Genomic DNA, 18,348 nt, shown 5'->3' with positions numbered 1-18,348 from the left:
TACAGGAGCCAAAAGGATTTGAGCTGGCAGAAGAAATATCAAAAAACTTTGAATATAAGGCACTCAAAATTATTCAGTCAGGTAAAGAAAGAAAAAAAAAAAAGGAGATATGAACCGAGCCTATGAGCCTGGTGGACACCACTGAGCATACCAACAGTATGCACAAGAGGAGTTCCAGGAGGAGACAGAAACAGACAAAAAATTTTTGAAAAAATAATGGCTGAAAACTTCCTAAATTTGATGAAAGATTTGAATACACACATCCAAGAGGCCTAAGGAACTTCAAGCAAGATAAACTCAAACAGATGTGTAGAACTGAGACACATTATAATCAAATTATCAAAACACACAAAAAAAGACAATCTTAGAAGCAACAAGTGACAAGTAACTTGTCACATACAAGGAATCCTCAACAAGATTAACAGCTGATTTCTAATCAGAAATCACATAGGCCGTGGCACATGGGTGGCTCAGTTGGTTGGGATCAGGTCATGATCCCAGAGTCATGGGACTGAGCCCTGCATCAGGCTCTACACTGAGCATGGAGATTGCTTAAGATTGTCTCTCTCTCCCTCCGTCCTTCTCCCTGCTCATAGTCTCGCTCTTTACTAAAACAAAAAAATAAAAACAAAAAAAGCACCTCTTGTTTAAAAAAAGAAAAAAGAAATCATGGAGGCCAAAGGGCATATTCAGTTCCGAAAGGAAAAAACAACCTCTCAACGAAGAATTCTTTCTTAGATGAACTATCAAGAATGAAGGAGAAATTAAAACATTTCCAGATAAATAATAACTGAAGGGGTTCATTACTAGTAGACTTGCTTCACAAGAATTGCTAAAGTGAGTCTATTGGACGGAAATGAGAGAACACCAGACAAGAACTCAAAGTCATATGAGAAATAGAGAACACTGATAAAAGTAGTGACTAAGAAAAAAAAAATTTTTGATAAAAATAAAAAAAAGTAGTGACTACGCAGGTAAATATAAAAAACAGTATTACCGCAGGTTTGGTTTGTAATTCCTCTATTTTCAACTACAATTTAAAAGGCTAATGTATAAAACAGTAATTACAAATCTATGTTAAGGGGCACACGATGTATAGGAATGTGATCTGGGACAATAACAATATAAAGGGAGAAGGACCAAACTGTATAGGAGCACAGTGTTTGTATACTATTGAAACTAAATTGGTATTATTCAAACTAGGATGTTATAAGTTCAAAATGTTAATTATAGTTCACAAGGGAACTACTACTACAATAACTGAAATATATACATACAAGGAAAAAAGGGAATCAAAGCGATACACTATAAAATAATCTAATAAATAAAAAATGTAGGAATTGAACAAAAAAAGGTACACACACAAAAATGGCAGAACTAAGTCCTTCTTTACCAACAATTTCTTTAAATGCAAATGGATTAAACGGTCCAATTAAAACAAAGATTGGTAGAATGGATTTTTTAAATGATTGATCTATATGCTATTTACAAGAAATTCACTTTAGATTGAAAGACACAAAAGAATTGAAAGTAAAATAATGGTGATACAGGCTGAACTGTCACCCCTTCAAATTCACACATAGAGGTCCTAACCCCTAGTACCTCAGAATGTGACTATGTCTGCAGACAGGGCTTTGAAAGGTGAATATGTTAAAATGAATACATTAAAAGGGCCATTTGAGTGGGCCCTAATCCAATCTGGCTGGTGTCCTTATAAGAAGGGGATATTTAGAAGAGAGCTTGGTGGCTCAGTCGGTTAAGCATCTGACGTTAGCTCAAATCATGACCTTCTGGTTGGTGAGTTACAGACAGGTGTCAGCTCTGCGCTGACAGTGTGGAACCTGCTTCAGATTGTCTCTCTCTCTCTCTCTCTCTCTCTTTCTGCCCCTCCCCTCCCTCTCAAAACTAAACATTAAAAAAATAGCAGGGGGGCGCCTGGGTGGCGCAGTCGGTTAAGCGTCCGACTTCAGCCAGGTCACGATCTCGCGGTCCGTGAGTTCGAGCCCTGCGTCGGGCTCTGGGCTGATGGCTCAGAGCCTGGAGCCTGTTTCCGATTCTGTGTCTCCCTCTCTCTCTGCCCCTCCCCCGTTCATGCTCTGTCTCTCTCTGTCCCAAAAATAAATAAACGTTGAAAAAAAAAATTTTTTAAAAAATAGCAGGGAATATGTAGAGACACGAGGGACACGTGCACACACAGGGATGACCATGTGAAGGGGCAGCAAGAGGGCAGCCGTTTGCTAGCCCAAGAGAGGGGCCTCAGTGTTAACCAACCTAGTCACACCTTGATCTTGGACTTATATCCTCCAGAACTATGAAAAAATAAATGTCTGCTGTTTAAGTCAGCAAGACTATGGTATTTTGTTATGGTGGCCCTAGCAAACTAATATATCAATAACCTAACTGTATACCCCAAGGAACTAGAAAGAAAAGCAAGCAACCCAAAGCTAGCATAAGGAAGAAATAACAAAGATTACATGAGGGAGAAACAGAGAATAAAAAACAACAGAGGAAATTAATGAAACCAAAATTTATTCTCAGATAAATATCGATGAAATTGACAAACCTTTACTAGGTTAAGAAAAAGAGAGACTCAAATTTTCAAAACCAGAAATTAAAATAGGATACTACTAGCTATTTTACAGAAATACTATGAACAATTATATGCAACAAATTGGATAAGTCTACATGAAATGGGAAAATTCCTAGAAAAATACAAACAAAACTAACTCAAGGAAAAATAGAAAATTATAAAAAGGCCATTAACAAGTAAGGAGAATGAATCATTAATCCTACCAACAAAGAAAAATACAGAACAAATGGTTTCAAAGGTGAATTCTACAAAACATTTAAAAAATAGTCATCAATTCTGCTTAAACTTTTCCAAAACATTGAAGAAGGAATGCATTCTATGAGGTCACTAAGACACTGGAAGAAAGAAAACTATAAGGGTGCCTGGGTGGTTCAGTGGGTTAACTGTTCTACTCTTGGTTTCAGTTCAGGTCATGATCTGGGGATAGAGCCCCATCATCTGTGGGATAGAGCCCCATGTCAGGCTCTCTTGGGATTCTCTCTTTCCTCTCTCTCTGCACCCCCTAGTCACTCTCTCTCTCTCTTTCTCAAAATAAATAAATATTGGGGGAAAAAAGGAAAACAATAGGCTAAAGTCCTTATGAATATAAATGCAAAAATCTCAACAAAATATGAACACACAAGTTCAACAGCATATTATAAAGATTATACACCATGACTATGCAGAATTTATCCCAGGAATACAAAGTTGTTTCACCATATGAAAATCAACCAATGTAATATACCACATTAATAGAACAAAGGAAAACAAAACACATGATAATCCAAATTGATGCAGAAATAGCACTTGATAAAACCCAACACCTTTTCATGACTAAAAAAACCAATAAACTAGTAATAGAAAGAAACCTCAGCATTATAAAGGCCATATATGAAAAACGCATAGGTAACATACTCAAGGGTGAAAGACAAAGTTTTTCCTCTAAGATCAGGAACAAGAAAGAGATGTTTGCTTTTACCACTTCTATTTAACATAGTATTGGAAGTTCTAGCCAAAGCAATTAATCAAGGTAAAGAAATAAAAAGAAGCCAAATTGGAAGAGAACAAAAAAATTATTTCTTTCAGTAGATGATATGATTTTATACATAGAAAACCATAAAGAATCTACACACAAAAAATAGCTTAGAGCAACAAACTCAACAAAGTCACTGGATTCAAAATCAACACACGAACATCAGTTACATTTCTATACACTAGCAATGAACAATCTGAAAAGGAAATTTTTAAAAATCTCACTTGTACTAGCATAAAAAATATTTAGTAATGAATTAAACTAAGGAGGCATAAAAAATTGTGCACTAAAAACTACAAAACATTCTTGAAATAAATTAAAGAAAACACAAATAAATGGAAAGATATTTATGTTCACGGGTTGGAAGACTTATAATGCTAAGAGGAGAACTGTTATGGATGGAATGTTTCCCCAAAATTCATATGTTGAAGCTCTAACCTTCAATATACTATATTTGGAGATAGGTCCTTTGTGGAAGTAATTAAGGTTAAGTGACATAATAAAAATAAGGCCTGTGGGATGCCTGGGTGGCTCAGTTGGTTAAGCGCCTGACTTTGGCTCAGGTCATGATCTCATGGTTTGTGGGTTTGAGCCCCGTGTTGGGCTCTGTGCTGACAGCTCAGAGCCCAAAGCCTGCTTCGAATTCTGTGTCTCCCTCTCTTCCCCTCCCCTGCTTGCACTCTGTCTCTCTCTCTCAAAAATAAATAAACATTAAAAAATTTTAAAAACAAAAATAATAAGGCCTGATCCAATAGGATCAGTGTCCTTATAAGAAGAGACACCAGAAAACTCATTCTCTCCACACACACACTAAGGAAAGGCCAAGTGAGGACACAGTGAAAAAGCTGTCATCTATAAGTTAGGAAAAAATCTTTTACCAGAAACTGAACTTGCTTGATCATTACCTTGATCATGGACTTCTAACCTCCCAAACTATGAGAAAATAAATTCCTATTGCTTAAACCACCCATTTTGTGGTATTTTGTGATAGCAGCCCAAGCAGATTAATAAACAGTGCTCCTAAAAGCAGTCTATAGATTTGAAGCAATCCCTATCGAATCCCAGTGTCGTATTTTGCAGAAGTACAAAAACCCATCCTAAAATTTATGTGGAATTACAAGGGACCCTCAATAGCCGAAACAATCTTGAGGAAGATCAAAGTTGGAAAAGTCTCACACTTCCTGATTTCAAAACTTACTTCAAATCTATGTTAATCAAAACACTGTTACTAGCGTAAGGATAAACACATTGACTAATGGAATTGAATGAATAGCCCCAAAATGAACCCTCCCATATATGATGAATTGATTTTTGACAAGAGTTCCAAGATCATTCAATAGGTAAAGAACAGTCACATCAACAAATAGTACTAAGGACACTGGATATCCACATGCAAAGCGATGACATTGATCCCTTACCTTAAACCATATACAAAAATTAACTCGAAATGAATCAGACCTAAACAAAAGACCTAAAACTTTAAAACTCTTAGAAGAAGTCATAAGGGAAAATCTTCATGATTTTGGAATTGGCAATTTCTTAAATATGACACTAAAAGCACAGGCAGCAAAAGAAAAATATAAGTATATTTGACTTCATTAAAACTTAGTAAAAACTTTTATGCATCAAATGACACTTTCAAGAGAATGGAAATATAACACAAGGAAGAAATATTTACAAATCATGTATCTTATGAGGGTTTAATATGAAGAATATCTAACTCTATATTTATCTCTCTATTTCTATATTTATATATATTTATTATATATATTTATATTTATATATAGATACATAGAAAGATATAGTTATATCTCCTACAACTCGACCACAACAACAAAAAAGAAAACAATTCAAAAATGAGGAAAGGACTTGAAAAGAAAAAAGGACTTCTCGAAAAAAGATGTACAAATGTCCAATAAACACGTGAAAAGTTGCTCAATGACCCTAACCATTAGGGAATGCAAGTCTAAACCACAATGAGATACTGCTTCATGGCCTCTAGGACGAATATGAAGAAGAAGGAGGACGAGGTGGATGAGGAGAAGGAGGGAGGGAAAGAAGAAAGAAAGGAAAGAAGAAATAACAAGTGTTGGCAAGTATGTAGAGAAATTGGAACACTCTTTCATTGCTGGTGGGAATGTAAAATGTTATAGCTGCCGTGGGAAAGTTTGGCAATTTCTCAAAAAGTTAAACACAGATCGTATGAACAAATAGTTTCACTCCTCGACATATACCCCAAAGAACCGAAAACAAATACTCAAATACATCTGTGTTCGTAGCAGCATTACTCACAGCAGCCAAAAAGTGAAAAAAATCGAAGTTTCCCTCAACAGATAAGTGGATAAACAAAATGTGGTGTGTGTATGTATTTTGTGCGTATACATATGCATATGAACGTTACTCAGTCATCATAAAGAGGAATTAAGTTCTGATCCATGCTACAACATTGATGAGCCTTGAAAGCATAAAGTAATATAAAATTAATATGAAATTATGAAAACCCAAGTGAAATAAACCAGTTGCAAAGGTAAAAATATTGTATTATTCCACTTATATGAAATACCTAAAGCAGGTCGATTGATGGAGACATAAAGTAGATTAGAAGTCACCAAGACCTGGTTGGGGGATGGGAGATGGGGGCCATTGCCTAATGGTTACAGAATTTTTCTGTTGGGAGTAATAAAAGTTCTAGAACGAGTGGTGACACAACATTGGTTAAATGTTACACAACATTGCGAATGTACCCAATGCCACTGAATTGTATAAAGATGGCTAAAATAATATATTTTATGTTATATTTTCCCACTGAAAGAAAAAAAAAACAACGGGCTTTGTTTCCTCATGTAACTGAAAAGTTCAGTTACAGAAAGTTAGTTTCAGATAAGGCTACACCCAGGAGCATCACGGATATGTCTTTCTCCTCTTCTTTGTGCTTTCTTCTGCGTCAGCTTTCTTCTGAAGTTTCCTTACATGTGGAGGCTCCCAACATTCCTAATCATCATTGTACTTATTGAGCAATCTCAGGGGGAAGAAGGTACCTCTTTCCTCCTAAATTGGCTGGCTTAATTGCCCACGCCTAGAGCCCAAGAGGAAGGAATGGACCAACTCCATTCTAAACATAACGAGTATGGGTAAGAGAAGGTGTCTCCCCAGAGAACATCTGAAAACATAGGAGAGGAAGCTAAACAGGCAAAGCCTCAAATGCCCACTGCAAGCTGCAGCCCTTCAACAAGAGCTGCTGGCCCCCAGGAGCCTGGATATTCCTCACCTTTTCAAAATTTTTATTTTTTTTAACCTACTTTTTCCCTGATGTAGAAGTTAGCCGACCCTCAAGTGGTAATACCGGAAGAAGAAAGATGAGAGTCCTCAATAACCCATTTAGTGGATGATCAAATGCCTATGTCAATTAGAATTTATTAAGCTGCAAATCTGTTGCAAACTGCCTTCATTTAAAAGACAATTTATTGGCTCTCAACTCTGAAAAGTTCAGGAGTGGTTCAGCTTTCAGCTGGGCTTGATTAAGAGTCCTAAACTACAACAACGGAGCTTGCTTCTCTTCTCAGGGCCCTGCCTTTTACTGCATCTACATCATTCTCAGGTGTCTGGGAGCTCCAGACTCCCAACTTCTAGGGTCAAGCGGGGACCTCTGCCTCCTCTGAGTAAGAAAGAGAAGCATCAGTCTCCCAGTTTTCCCAGCAAAAGCCTCAGGGCATCTCATTCTCTCTGAACTAGGTCACATGCCCTGTCCTGAACCAATCATGGGGCTGAAAAACAGCAAGAGCTGGACTGACGCCCAGCCTCACGTGCCCCCAAAACTCAGGCACCGGTACCAAAAGAGGAGGGAGGGATGCTGGGTAACCAAAAATCAAGCAAATGTCTGTGACGCCTTGTGTACTCACAGGAGTTTGGTAAAGATGGTTAGTTGGGTCATTTAGTTGGCAAATTGGGACTTTAGGCTTGATGGCTGTGCACCCCCCTTCCACTGCCCACCTCAGGCCCTGAGGTTTCTCTGAGCCTTTCTGACTCAGAACGGTATCAGTATGAGGGGAGAGAGAAGCCACGATGGGACTGGGGAGATTTGTGGTCCTATTAAATTCTATCATTTTACCAGCAAAGGACAGGTTGGGGTGAGCCTGTTGCTCAAGGTCTCTGCCTTAACCACAGCCAGAGCCCCTTCTCCAAGAATCTGCTTCTTTCATACCTGCTGAGTGACACCCACCCCTGTGTTAGACCTGGTTTTCTGAGAAGCAGATGCCCGAACAAGACCAACATGTACAAAATTTATAAGAGAAACACCTGTGAGGGAAAATGGGGAGGGGGGCCATAAGTTGTAAGAACTTTGGCCCATAGTGTAGGTCTTGAGGCCAAGTGAAGGAAGAAAGGAAATTTGGGGAGAAGCATCTAAGATTGCAATGCAGTTCTAAGGAAAGTACAACAAGGCTGGTTTGAGGAGCCTTCATGCTGAAGATGGCCATCAAAGGAGTCCTCTGCCTCCCAGGAACAGGCCTGACTTAGTATACCCACCATGCCCAGTGATTAGATGGGAAGCATGGCCTTTGCAGTGGCTTTCAAGCATATCAGCTGGGCCTTGGTCATTAAATTCCTCTGGTCAAAGACCTGGCTGCCACACTCCACTGCCCAGTTTCTGTGGGGTAGATGTCTCAACTGACTGTACTGCTTGGCTTTCTCTGCCAGACTGGAACCCTGAAGCCTGAGACCAGAGATTATACACTCAGAGATCTGCAGGGGACAGACCCTCTTACATAATTGAGCAAAGGGGGCTGGAGGGGCTGGCAGACTAGAGATCCAGTTCACCCAAGGGACCTACTGCTTTAGCTCCAGCCGACTCATGGGATTCAGGCCCAGCATGATCCCATTCTCCAGGAGAAGCCAGATTTCCGGACTTCTTTGTGAAATCACCCAACGTGAAAATATCAGCAACTAATTCAACTTTAAGAAATAAAACAAAACTGTGTGCTAGCCAAAAACACAGCTCTCAGTTGTTTGTGAGAGGCCCATGTTGAGGGTAAGCTAGAGTGCTGGGGCCAGAGGTGCTGAGACAGGCCTGCAGAGAGTGGAGAGTGTGGGGATGCTGGGCCATGAGGCTGAAAGCAGGTCCCCCAAGAGGATCAGCTGCTCTTGACTCAGCCCAGTACCACTCTGGGGACAGCAGGTGACCTGCTGGCCTGCAGCAATCTGAGAAGACCCTGGTTCCTTTCAACCTTCTTACGTGCATTTAAGTAGGCCTCTCATAGCGAAAAACACTCACATACCTGAATTCAAAGCTATGCTATTATATATTGTGCTGTATATTGTGTATGGTAGTATATTGTGCTGTAAAGCTACAGGAATCCCAACAATGTGATAATAGCAAAGAGATAGACACACATCAATGGGGCAAATAGAGAGCCCGGAAATAGTCAAGTACAAATATAAGCAACTGAGTTTTTACAAAGGTGCAAAGGCAGTTCACTGGAGAAAGAATAGTTTCTCTAATAAATGATGCTAGAACAATTAGATGTTTATTTGCAAAAAAAAAAAAAAAAAGCTCTATTCATACCTCATATTTTGCACAAAATTAACTCATAATAGATCACAGACTTAAATGCAAAATACAAACCTATAAAACTTCTAGAAGGAAACATAAGAAAAAAATCCATGTGACCTTGATTTTGGCAATGAAAAAATTGATGGATTGTACTTTATCAAAGTTACAAACATTTGCAAAATATACTGTTAAGAGGTTGAGAAAAAAACAAGCTACAGACTGGGAGAAAATATTTGCAAACAATATGTCTGAAAAAGGACTTGTATCTAGAGTATATAAAGAATTCTTAAAACTCGACAATAAGAAAACAGCCCAATTTAAAAACGGGCAAAAGATCTGGACATTTCACCAAAGATATACAGATGGCAAATAAGCATATAAAAAGATGCTCAACATAATTTGTCATTGGGGAAATGCAAATTAAAATAACGAGACACTACTACATACCTGTTAGAATGGCTACCATCCAAACAAGAGACAACACCAACTGCTGGCTAAGCTATGGAGCAAAGGAACTCTCTCTTATTGCTGGTGAGAATGTAAAATGGTGCAGCCCCTCTGGAAGACAGTTTGGTACTTTTGCACAAAATTAAGCATAGAGTTACCATACAACCCAGCAATCATACTCCCAGACATCCCCCAGCGGATCTAAAAGTCTACGTTGACATAAAAACCTGCATGCAAATGTTGATACATTTGCCAATATGCGTGGGTTTGGTTAGACAATATCATGCAAATCAAGGACAGCCTGTTTTGGGTGTATTACTTCCTGTTTTGAGGCCTCACTTTCCTCTAACAAGGGAAGTGACCTGAGGATTCCTGAGGTGTATCCTACCCTGCTGTTGAGGGACTCAGGAATCTACAGATGTCCCCAGGTGAAGCCCAAATATCACCTTGACCCGGCTTCATGCTTCCGGTTGCCAGATTTCACAAATAAAAGTATAGAATGCTCAGTAAAATTTGAATTTCAGATAACAATACATAATTTTCTAGTGTGGCCATGTACCATTTGGAACATACGTGTACTAAAAACAAATTCACTGTTTACCTGAAATTCAACTCTAACTGGGCCTCCTGTACTTTATCTGGCAATCCTATTAACACACCCAGCCTTGGGAGCCTCCCTGCTGCATAAGAGGATTCACTTTCATGTGCCCAAAGAGGGAAATGGGAGTGGGGGGGGGGGGGGTGTGGGGGGGACAAGAACCAAAAGGACAAAAGGAAGCTGGGCGAGGGGGAGGGGGTGAAATGGGAAGCCATCTCCTGAAGCTAACCTTTGCTCAAGCCTTAGGTTTGGTCTACAGTAATGGTTCTCAACCTTGGCTGAACACTGGGAGCCCCAAAGAATATTAATGCTTGGATCTGGCCTGGGCGTTGGGAATTTTTTAAGCTCCCCTGCTGATTCTGCCCGACGATCAAGGGAGCCGTTTTCTTGCTGCCAACAAACCACCCAAACGTAGTGGCATAAGGCACAGTTCTGGAGGGAGGCAGGGTCAGCTGGGCAGCTCTCAGGACCTCAGCAGAGTGGCCAGCTGGAATGCCTGCCTGGGGCCCCGGCTTCCTTACAGCATGGTGGCCAGCTTCCGAAGGGGAGCCAGGTGGGAGTTTTACTGCCTTATCTCATCCAGGTCCAGAAGTCACTGAGCATCACTTCAGCCTCATCCGGTTCATCACTAACAAGTCACTGAGGCCAGCGCACACGCTAGAGATGGGCAATTAGACTCCATCTCTTGATGAGACAAATGTCAAAGAACTTGTGGTCACTTGTTACATCCCCCAAACGTACCATTTGAAAAAGCGGTCTCTGGGATTCATTCCCTATTCTACACTCTCCCAGGCCCAGCTGCCATCACTGCTCACTTAGCAAAGTCTGGTGGCCTTTTCAGGGTCATCTCCCTGCCTCCCATTTCCCACCCCATCTACCCCACCCCCTGCAACTGGAGTCTCAAGCTCACAACCCTCACAACCGTTCATGGCAACCCATACTCGGCAGGACTGGGAGGCCCCACACAGGCCGGCCTTTGTGTCTCTTGTCCTCTCCACCTCCTCAAGCTCCAAGGCAGAGCCAGTCCTACCCACCAGCTCATGCTCTCCCCAGCCATGCATTGCTCACCTCCCAAATCACAGGCATGCATCCCCTTTGCCAGGAACAGCCCCACCCTCACCGTTTGCTCCCTCCCTCAGGACATTTTTCAGACCCTCTTCTGGGAAATCTTCTCTGAGCACCCAAGGGTGGGTTAAACACAGCACCCTAGATTTCCGTTAACTACATGCAGGTCCTTTCACAAATTTTCTCTTAACCTGATACTGAAGTGCAACGTTCATGAGGAAAAATGCATAAATCCTATGCATAGCTTGATGAATTTTCATGAAGTCAGCATACCTGCGTAACCAGTTCCCAGATCAAGAAAATAGAACATTTCTAGAACCACAGAGGGTGAATTTCCTGCATCCCACTTTGGGAACTGAAGGGCCCTACCCTCCCACCTCCATCCCTGGGACATCCAGGGATTGGCCCTTGACCAGCTCTGCTAAGCACACTCTGTCCTAGGCACTGAGATTGTGTGAGCCAGGCTGGGGCCCTGTCTTCAGAGTCACAGCCACATCTGCCTGCCCTTAGTCTCCTGTCCTCCCACAGACCTCCCCTTCCTCTTGCTTGGAGAGACAGAAAGCACCCATAGTTCTTGCAGCTATAAGCCCCCGTCCTCGAAGGAAGAAATGTTTTGGTTAATAATTTTTCATGTGTGTAAGTCCTGTCTTTGCTTTCCACTTGGATTGTAAATTCCTGTGGACAAGGAGGATTTCTTCCCTTTCTCATGAATCCAGCACTTGGCACATAGCAGGGACTTGAGCAAGGCTGGGCATGGTTTAATGGCAAGAGGGGGCTCTCTGGAACCAGAGGACCCTGGGGTAAGTCTCAGGCCCTGCACTCGCAGTGGGACTTGGGTGCTCCTGTGGCATCTTTAGTTTGAGCTCTGCATCTATGAAGTGGCCTGATGCTTACACTGATCACCAGCCCTGCAGTCCTCAAGGCCTCTATGAGACTCGGATGGGTTAAGGGTATAAAAGTCCTGAAGAAACACTGGCTTTCCCATGCTCCAATCACGGCAGCCACACCGTGGGAGCTTCTGCCCCCAAAGACCCACACCGTGGGAGCTTCTGCCCCCAAAGACCCACAAGCAGATAGGTGACTGAAGTCAGGACCAGCTTCATGGAGCGTGTGGTGGTCCCACAGGCACTCCGAAGGGCCCTCGACCAGACTTATGCTCCATTGTCACCATCTTCAAATTCTTAATTTTTGAACAAGGGGTCCTGCATTTTCATTTTGCACTGAGTCCCACAAGTTATATAGGCAGCTCTGATGAAAATACCGTATGAACTGACATGACACTGGATGGGAGAAGGGAGACCCAGGGGCACATACTGTGTAAGTCCGTTTGGAGGAAGTTTAAACATAGGTAACACTCATCTAAAGGGTTAGCAGGGCTGAGTGGGGAGGGAGCGGGATGGGGGACAGTGAACAGAAGGAATGCCACTCCAGCGTGGCTCACACAGGCACAAGCCTGGCCAGCAGCCACTGCTGCCTCTGCCCGAGAGAGCAAGCATGGGAGCATCCGGCCGCCCCATCAGTGCCTGCATCACTAACTCACTGTTCCAGGACAAAGTCCGGTTGTCCCAGGACTGGGAGAGGGAGGCCTTGGCCCCTCTGGTTCCCACAGTGAGAGGGAGGATATTCGCCAGGAGGAAATCAATGTCATTGGGACCAGGGAGTGGACGGTTGGTGGCTATAATATGGCAAAAATGTGCTACAACACACATATTTCGTTACAGAGCCGGTACGTAGAACAATAGCAAGGAGCTCCCCACCTGGCAAGTGACTTTGCCTCTGCTTGTGGAGAAACGAGCAGAGTCATGACAGAACACCCCAATGGCTGCACAAGCGTGGCCAAAATAAAGCGCTCACGTGGAACCCCAGCAGAGGAGAAGCCATAACACAAGTCAGCTTCAACTCACCCAACGCACAGGCTGAACCCCCTCAGGGGCGTGACGTCCTGGGCAGAAAGACCATGTTAACATCAGGAGGGTGATTTTCAAGGAGCCCGGCAGAGAGCTGGAGGGTCACCCAGAAAAAATACCCACCTGTGACACAGAGAGGGCTCTAGAATTTGGCAGACGTGAGGATTCTGGTTCTGTGTCCCGGGCAGGGACATGTCACCAGGCCTCCCCCAGCATCCCCAGGACACAACACATCCCTAGACTCTCGTCCTGCCTCAGCTCCAGTCCCCGCTGACATGACTGTCTGCTGAGAAGTGCGTGGCGAGGGACCACGGTGTTTGTGGAGCAGAGCTAGCCGCCTCTGTTCCTTGGGCTGAGCAAAAAGGACTCCATTTGCCCTCACTGCCCCCTCTTCCCACTGTTAGGCAGGGTTATACTGGCCCAGCTATGGGGCATGTTTGTGAAGATGTGGAAATGCTTGATTCCCTCATGGAAGAGTTTCCTGCTCTGGGTGGAGCACAGCCACTGAACAGAGTGGGAGCTAGGTGCTCCCACATATGCAGTTAGCCCTGCAAAGTTACTTGGCAGAGGACGTGGCTATAGAGAATGGTAAAGGATGGAGCCATGAATGCAGTCTCCCACCTGAGGGTGAGTGGACCCCGAGAGCAGAGACCAGGAAGAAAGTTTGATCTAAGGTGGGTTGCACGGGCTGGCCCCGGGGCCATACACTGAGGAGCTGGGAGAGGGCCATTCTTTGGGGGCAGTCCCAGCAGGGAACAGAGACCAGGGAGGCAAGAAGCCACCCAGCTGGCTGGCTGAAAGTGGCCCGAAGCTAGAAAGGAGTAAGCATAGACCCAAACGCCTTCTCCTCGTGCCCAGTTAGGGCTTGTGACAGGGAGCCTAGGCTTATAAAGGACAACAGAGCAATTTTTCCAAAAATCCAGAGCAATTTTAGATGTATCTGTCTTTACTTAAAACCATGTTTCCTGAATTTAATTCACATTCCAATGTCATCATTTTTTCTGCCATATCCATTTGCCACCTGTACTAATATTTACTTGATATTTTTATCTAACTCAGCTCATATTTTTAATGTAAAGATTTAATTTAGCAATAATATCCATGAAATCATGAGCTTATGCGCTGGTTATGTATGTTTTTACCCATTCCCACAGTAAAAGCATATAACCTCTCAGATAAAAAATGTATTAAATTGTTGAAGAAAGAAAATTCATATAGAATATATAGAGTAGGAATCCATTTATAGAAATCAGGAACAGCCCAAACTGAAGTAAGCAGATCCCCATCTGCCTGAGGTAATGTTCAGGAGCCATCCCCAAGAGACACAAGATTTCAGGAGAGTGTTCACCAAGATGGGGATTGGAAGAGAGGTGAGCACAAGCCATTGCGTTCTCTCTCAAGCACGATGGTGGCTACACAGTTCTTCATACCCTTCATATCTATTAGAAGTGACGGTTTCATGGGGCGCTTGGGTGGCTCAGTCGGTTAAACATCCGACTTCGGCTCAGGTCATGATCTCACGGCTTGTGGGTTCAAGCCCCGCGTCGGGCTCTCTGCTGACAGCTCGGAGCCTGAAGCCTGCTTCTGATTCTGTGTCTCCCTCTCTTTCTGCCCCTCCCCTGTTCGTGCTGTCTCTCTCTCTCTCTCTCTTAGAAATGGATAAACATTAAAAAAAATAATAAAAAAAAAGAAGTGGCGACTTTAGATATTCAGTATTTAGGAAGAAGGAGAAAAAGAAACATTATTGCTGCAATGGTAGTCGTTAAGCAAAAGGCGAAACAAAATGACAAAAACTGCCTTCCTGTGGAGCACATAAAACCATCTCTTTTTCACTGCGCGTGGAAAGGCCTGGTCTGAAGGGTAAGACCCACCTGTACGACACTCATCCACCTGCAAAGTGTCTCTTGGGACACCGCTGAGTTTTCTGCACTGAGGCTTCCCGTGCTGGGCAGGGTGAACAGCAGGGACGAGGTACATGCCCCGAGGCAGCAGGGAACCCACACAGCATCAAGGTACTGGGGGAAAAGCTGTGAGCAGCCCTGGGAACCACAGCGGTTTCCAGAGGAGGCCGGTTGTTTCCCAGCTCTGTTCTCCTCTCTAGAGGGAGCTGAGGTCCCCGGGCCTCAAGCAAGGGCTGCAATTCCACGTGAACACGCCTGTGGTCGCTAGTGCCCTGATTCCTAGGGTGGGGCGTATTTCTTTGCAGGGTCTTGCCCCGCCCCCCTCCCCTCCCCGCTTGGGCCTCTCCTGGGCAGCACGGCACTTAATAGAGCTTAATAGAGCTGCCGTAGGGGGCTTGTCGTGAGAACCGCAGGCCTTCTATTGGTGGGGCTACGACATCTCCGGCCAGGTCTTTTTAGCCCCCTTAGAAACCCATTCCTCAGCAAACGGTGAGTCCAAGAACGAATCAGGACCACAGATGTTAGTGTTTTGATGGCCTTTAGTTCTGATGGGGCCCAGACATCACAATGGGGGCCCTTGTAACTGCCAGGGTTGCGGAGAAGGGAGCTCGCCCCAAAGGGTCCTTTCTTTTCCAGAGAAATGAGGCTATCCATGTATGCCAGGGTTTGGTATGTGTATGTGTGTGCTTGTGTATATGTTTCATCTGAACTGTTTTATCCAAAGCAGGTTAGGCTCTTTTAAGGCACAGAAGGCATACATTGATGTTGTCATTTACCAAAGAATAAATGAATGAGTGGGAAGCATGTATTACCTTTAACTCCACAGGTGCCCATCTCCTACTCTAAGACCAGAGCGTTAGTGATACCCTGGAATCAGACAGACCTGGGATCTACCCCCTCGGTAGCTGTGGGACCTTGCGGAAGTTACTAAACCTTTCTGAGCCTCACTTTCCTGATATGGAAAATGGGGTGATAGCAATTACACCCATCTCAGGGAGTGGATGTGAGGATTAAATGAGGTGATGCATGTAAAGAGCTTAAGATATGACCTGGCACAGCAGAATCATTTGATTATTCAGTAGATGATGATGCTGAAGATGTTGACAATAGTGTAAGTTGTTCCTGGTCCTTTGTCTCATCCATCTCTGTTTTTCCATGGAGCAGCATTCTCAAATATATTGGTCTCAGACACTTCACATGCTTAAAAATACCGAGGATACCAAAGACCTTTTGTTTTTGTTGATTTATTTTGGTTGGTTGGTTGTATTATATTGGTTGGTTGATATTTACTATAAATTGAAACAGAGAATTTATATAAGCTTATTAATTCACTTAAAAGTAACAATTATAAGCCCATATTACGTTAGCATAAATAAAATATTCTTATTAAAAAGTAGCTTTTTAAATTTACGGTTTTCCAGCTTTGCGAGTCTCTGTCATGTCTGGCTTAAAAGCAGACGATTGGATTCTCAGATCTATTTCTGCCTTCAATCTTCTTCCATCTGCTGTTTCTGTTGAAGAATATGAAGAAAATCTAGACTCACAAGGATATGTAATTGCAAAAGGGAGACGTATTTTAATAGCTTTTTCAGATAATTGTGGATAATCTTTGATAATATACCAAAACTCAGTAAGTGGTAATTTCTTTTTTTTTTTTTAATGTTTATTTATTTTGAGAGAGACAGAGAGAGCACGAGCAGGGGAGGGGCAGAGAGAGAGAGGGAAAACATCCCAAGTAGGCTCCACACTACCAGCTCAGAACCTGGTGTGGGACTCATGAACCATGACATCATGACCTAAGCTGCAATCAAGAGTTGGACACTTGGGGCACCTGGGTGGCTCAGGCGGTTAAGTGTCTGACTTTGGCTCAGGTGATGATCTCACAGTCTGTGAGTCCGAGCCCCACGTTGGACTCTGTCAACAGCTCAGAGCTTGGAGCCTGCTTTGGATTCTGTGTCTCCCTCTCTGTCTGCCTCTCCCCAGCTTGTGCTTTCTCTCTCTCTCTCTCTCTCTCTCTCTCTCTCTCTCTCTCTCTCTCTCAATAATAAATAAATAAACTTAAAAAAAAGTTTTTAAAAATTATTTAAAAAAATAAAAGAGTCGGACGCTTAACTGACTAAGCCACCCATGTGCCCCAGTGGTAATTTCTTAAAGGAAACTTACAATGTGGAATCTGGAAACATACTGGTATATTTTTTACACTCTTTTTCATTAAACTTCTTTAGTTTACCTTGTGCTGTGCATTTAAAATGGATTTATTTGCAGACAGCATATAGTTAGGTCTTGCTTTTTTATCCAATCTGACAATCTCTATCTTTTAGTAAACATATTTAGATCATCTGTATCTAATGTAATTATTTATATAATTGGGTTTAAATCCACCATCCACTTATTTTCTATTTATTTCATTTGGTCTTTGTTCTTCTTTTTTCTCCTCTCTCTTTTTTTTTTCTGCCAACTCTTGGCTTGAGTATTTTCTGTTATACCTTTCTTTATTACTGATCATTTATGCTTCTTTTTAAAATTTCATTTAATGATTTCCCTAATGCTTACATATCCATCTTCAAGTAATAACAGTCCTCTCCTCAAATATATATGCTATATTCCTTTTGCCTAAAAACCTTTCTTTCACTTGTCTTCCGATGAAGGTTTGCTGGTAACACATTCTCTCAGCTTCCGTTTGTCTGAAAAAGTCTTTTTATTAAAATAAACTAAAAATATTGAAAGATTTTCACTGGGTATCAAAAAGCCGATTCTGTTATCGCTTCTCGGCCTTTTGGCTAAGATCAAGTGTAAAAAGCCGATTCTGTTGATAGTTTTAAATCATGATGGTGTGTCATTTTTCTGGCATTTTTATATGCCTCATAATTTTTAAAATGATGCTGAACATCTTGCACAGGATAGCGGAGGCTGAAGAAACAGCAAGTAGGCCTGGAACTGAGTCCCCCTCCTCTGCTTGGCCATTAACGTGGGCAGCTGAGGCAACTGAGTCAGAAGTCCATCTGGGTTTGGGGCGCCTGGGTGGCTCAGTCAGTTAAGAGTCCGACTCTCGATTTCAGTTCAGGTCATGATCTGACACTTGATGACATTGAGCCCTGTGTCGGGCTCTGCACTGACAGAGCAGAGTCTGCTCGACACTCTCTCTCTCCCTCTCTCTCTGCCCCTTTCCCACTGGTGCTTTCTCTGCCTCTCTCAAAATAAATCAATGAACTTAAAAAAAAAAAAAAAAGAAGTCAATCTGGGTTCGGTTTTTGTCATTGCTATGGTTTGTGTCGGTGTA

General features: G+C 42.6%; 1 protein-coding gene and 1 pseudogene across 1 annotated transcript in view; one reads left to right on the top strand and one right to left on the bottom strand.

Moving 5' to 3' along the window:
- The window catches only part of URI1 (URI1 prefoldin like chaperone), a 101,595-nt gene extending 88,343 nt beyond the window's left edge, over positions 1-13,252 (bottom strand). The window contains exon 1 of the mRNA XM_086689544.1: positions 13,165-13,252. The gene's annotated coding sequence lies outside the window, so the exon portion shown is untranslated. The remainder of the gene's footprint in view (positions 1-13,164) is intronic.
- Positions 13,253-17,828: 4,576 nt separating this feature from the next.
- Positions 17,829-17,960, top strand: LOC147573502 (U2 spliceosomal RNA; annotated as a pseudogene).
- The last annotated feature ends 388 nt before the right edge of the window (positions 17,961-18,348 follow it).

This window comes from Puma concolor, chromosome E2 (assembly GCF_028749965.1).
Source record: "Puma concolor isolate L17-30 chromosome E2, mPumCon1.1.hap2, whole genome shotgun sequence".
Classification (NCBI taxonomy): domain Eukaryota; kingdom Metazoa; phylum Chordata; class Mammalia; order Carnivora; family Felidae; genus Puma; species Puma concolor.
Note: the sequence above shows the minus strand (reverse complement) of the source record. Positions and strands in the feature narration are given on the sequence as shown.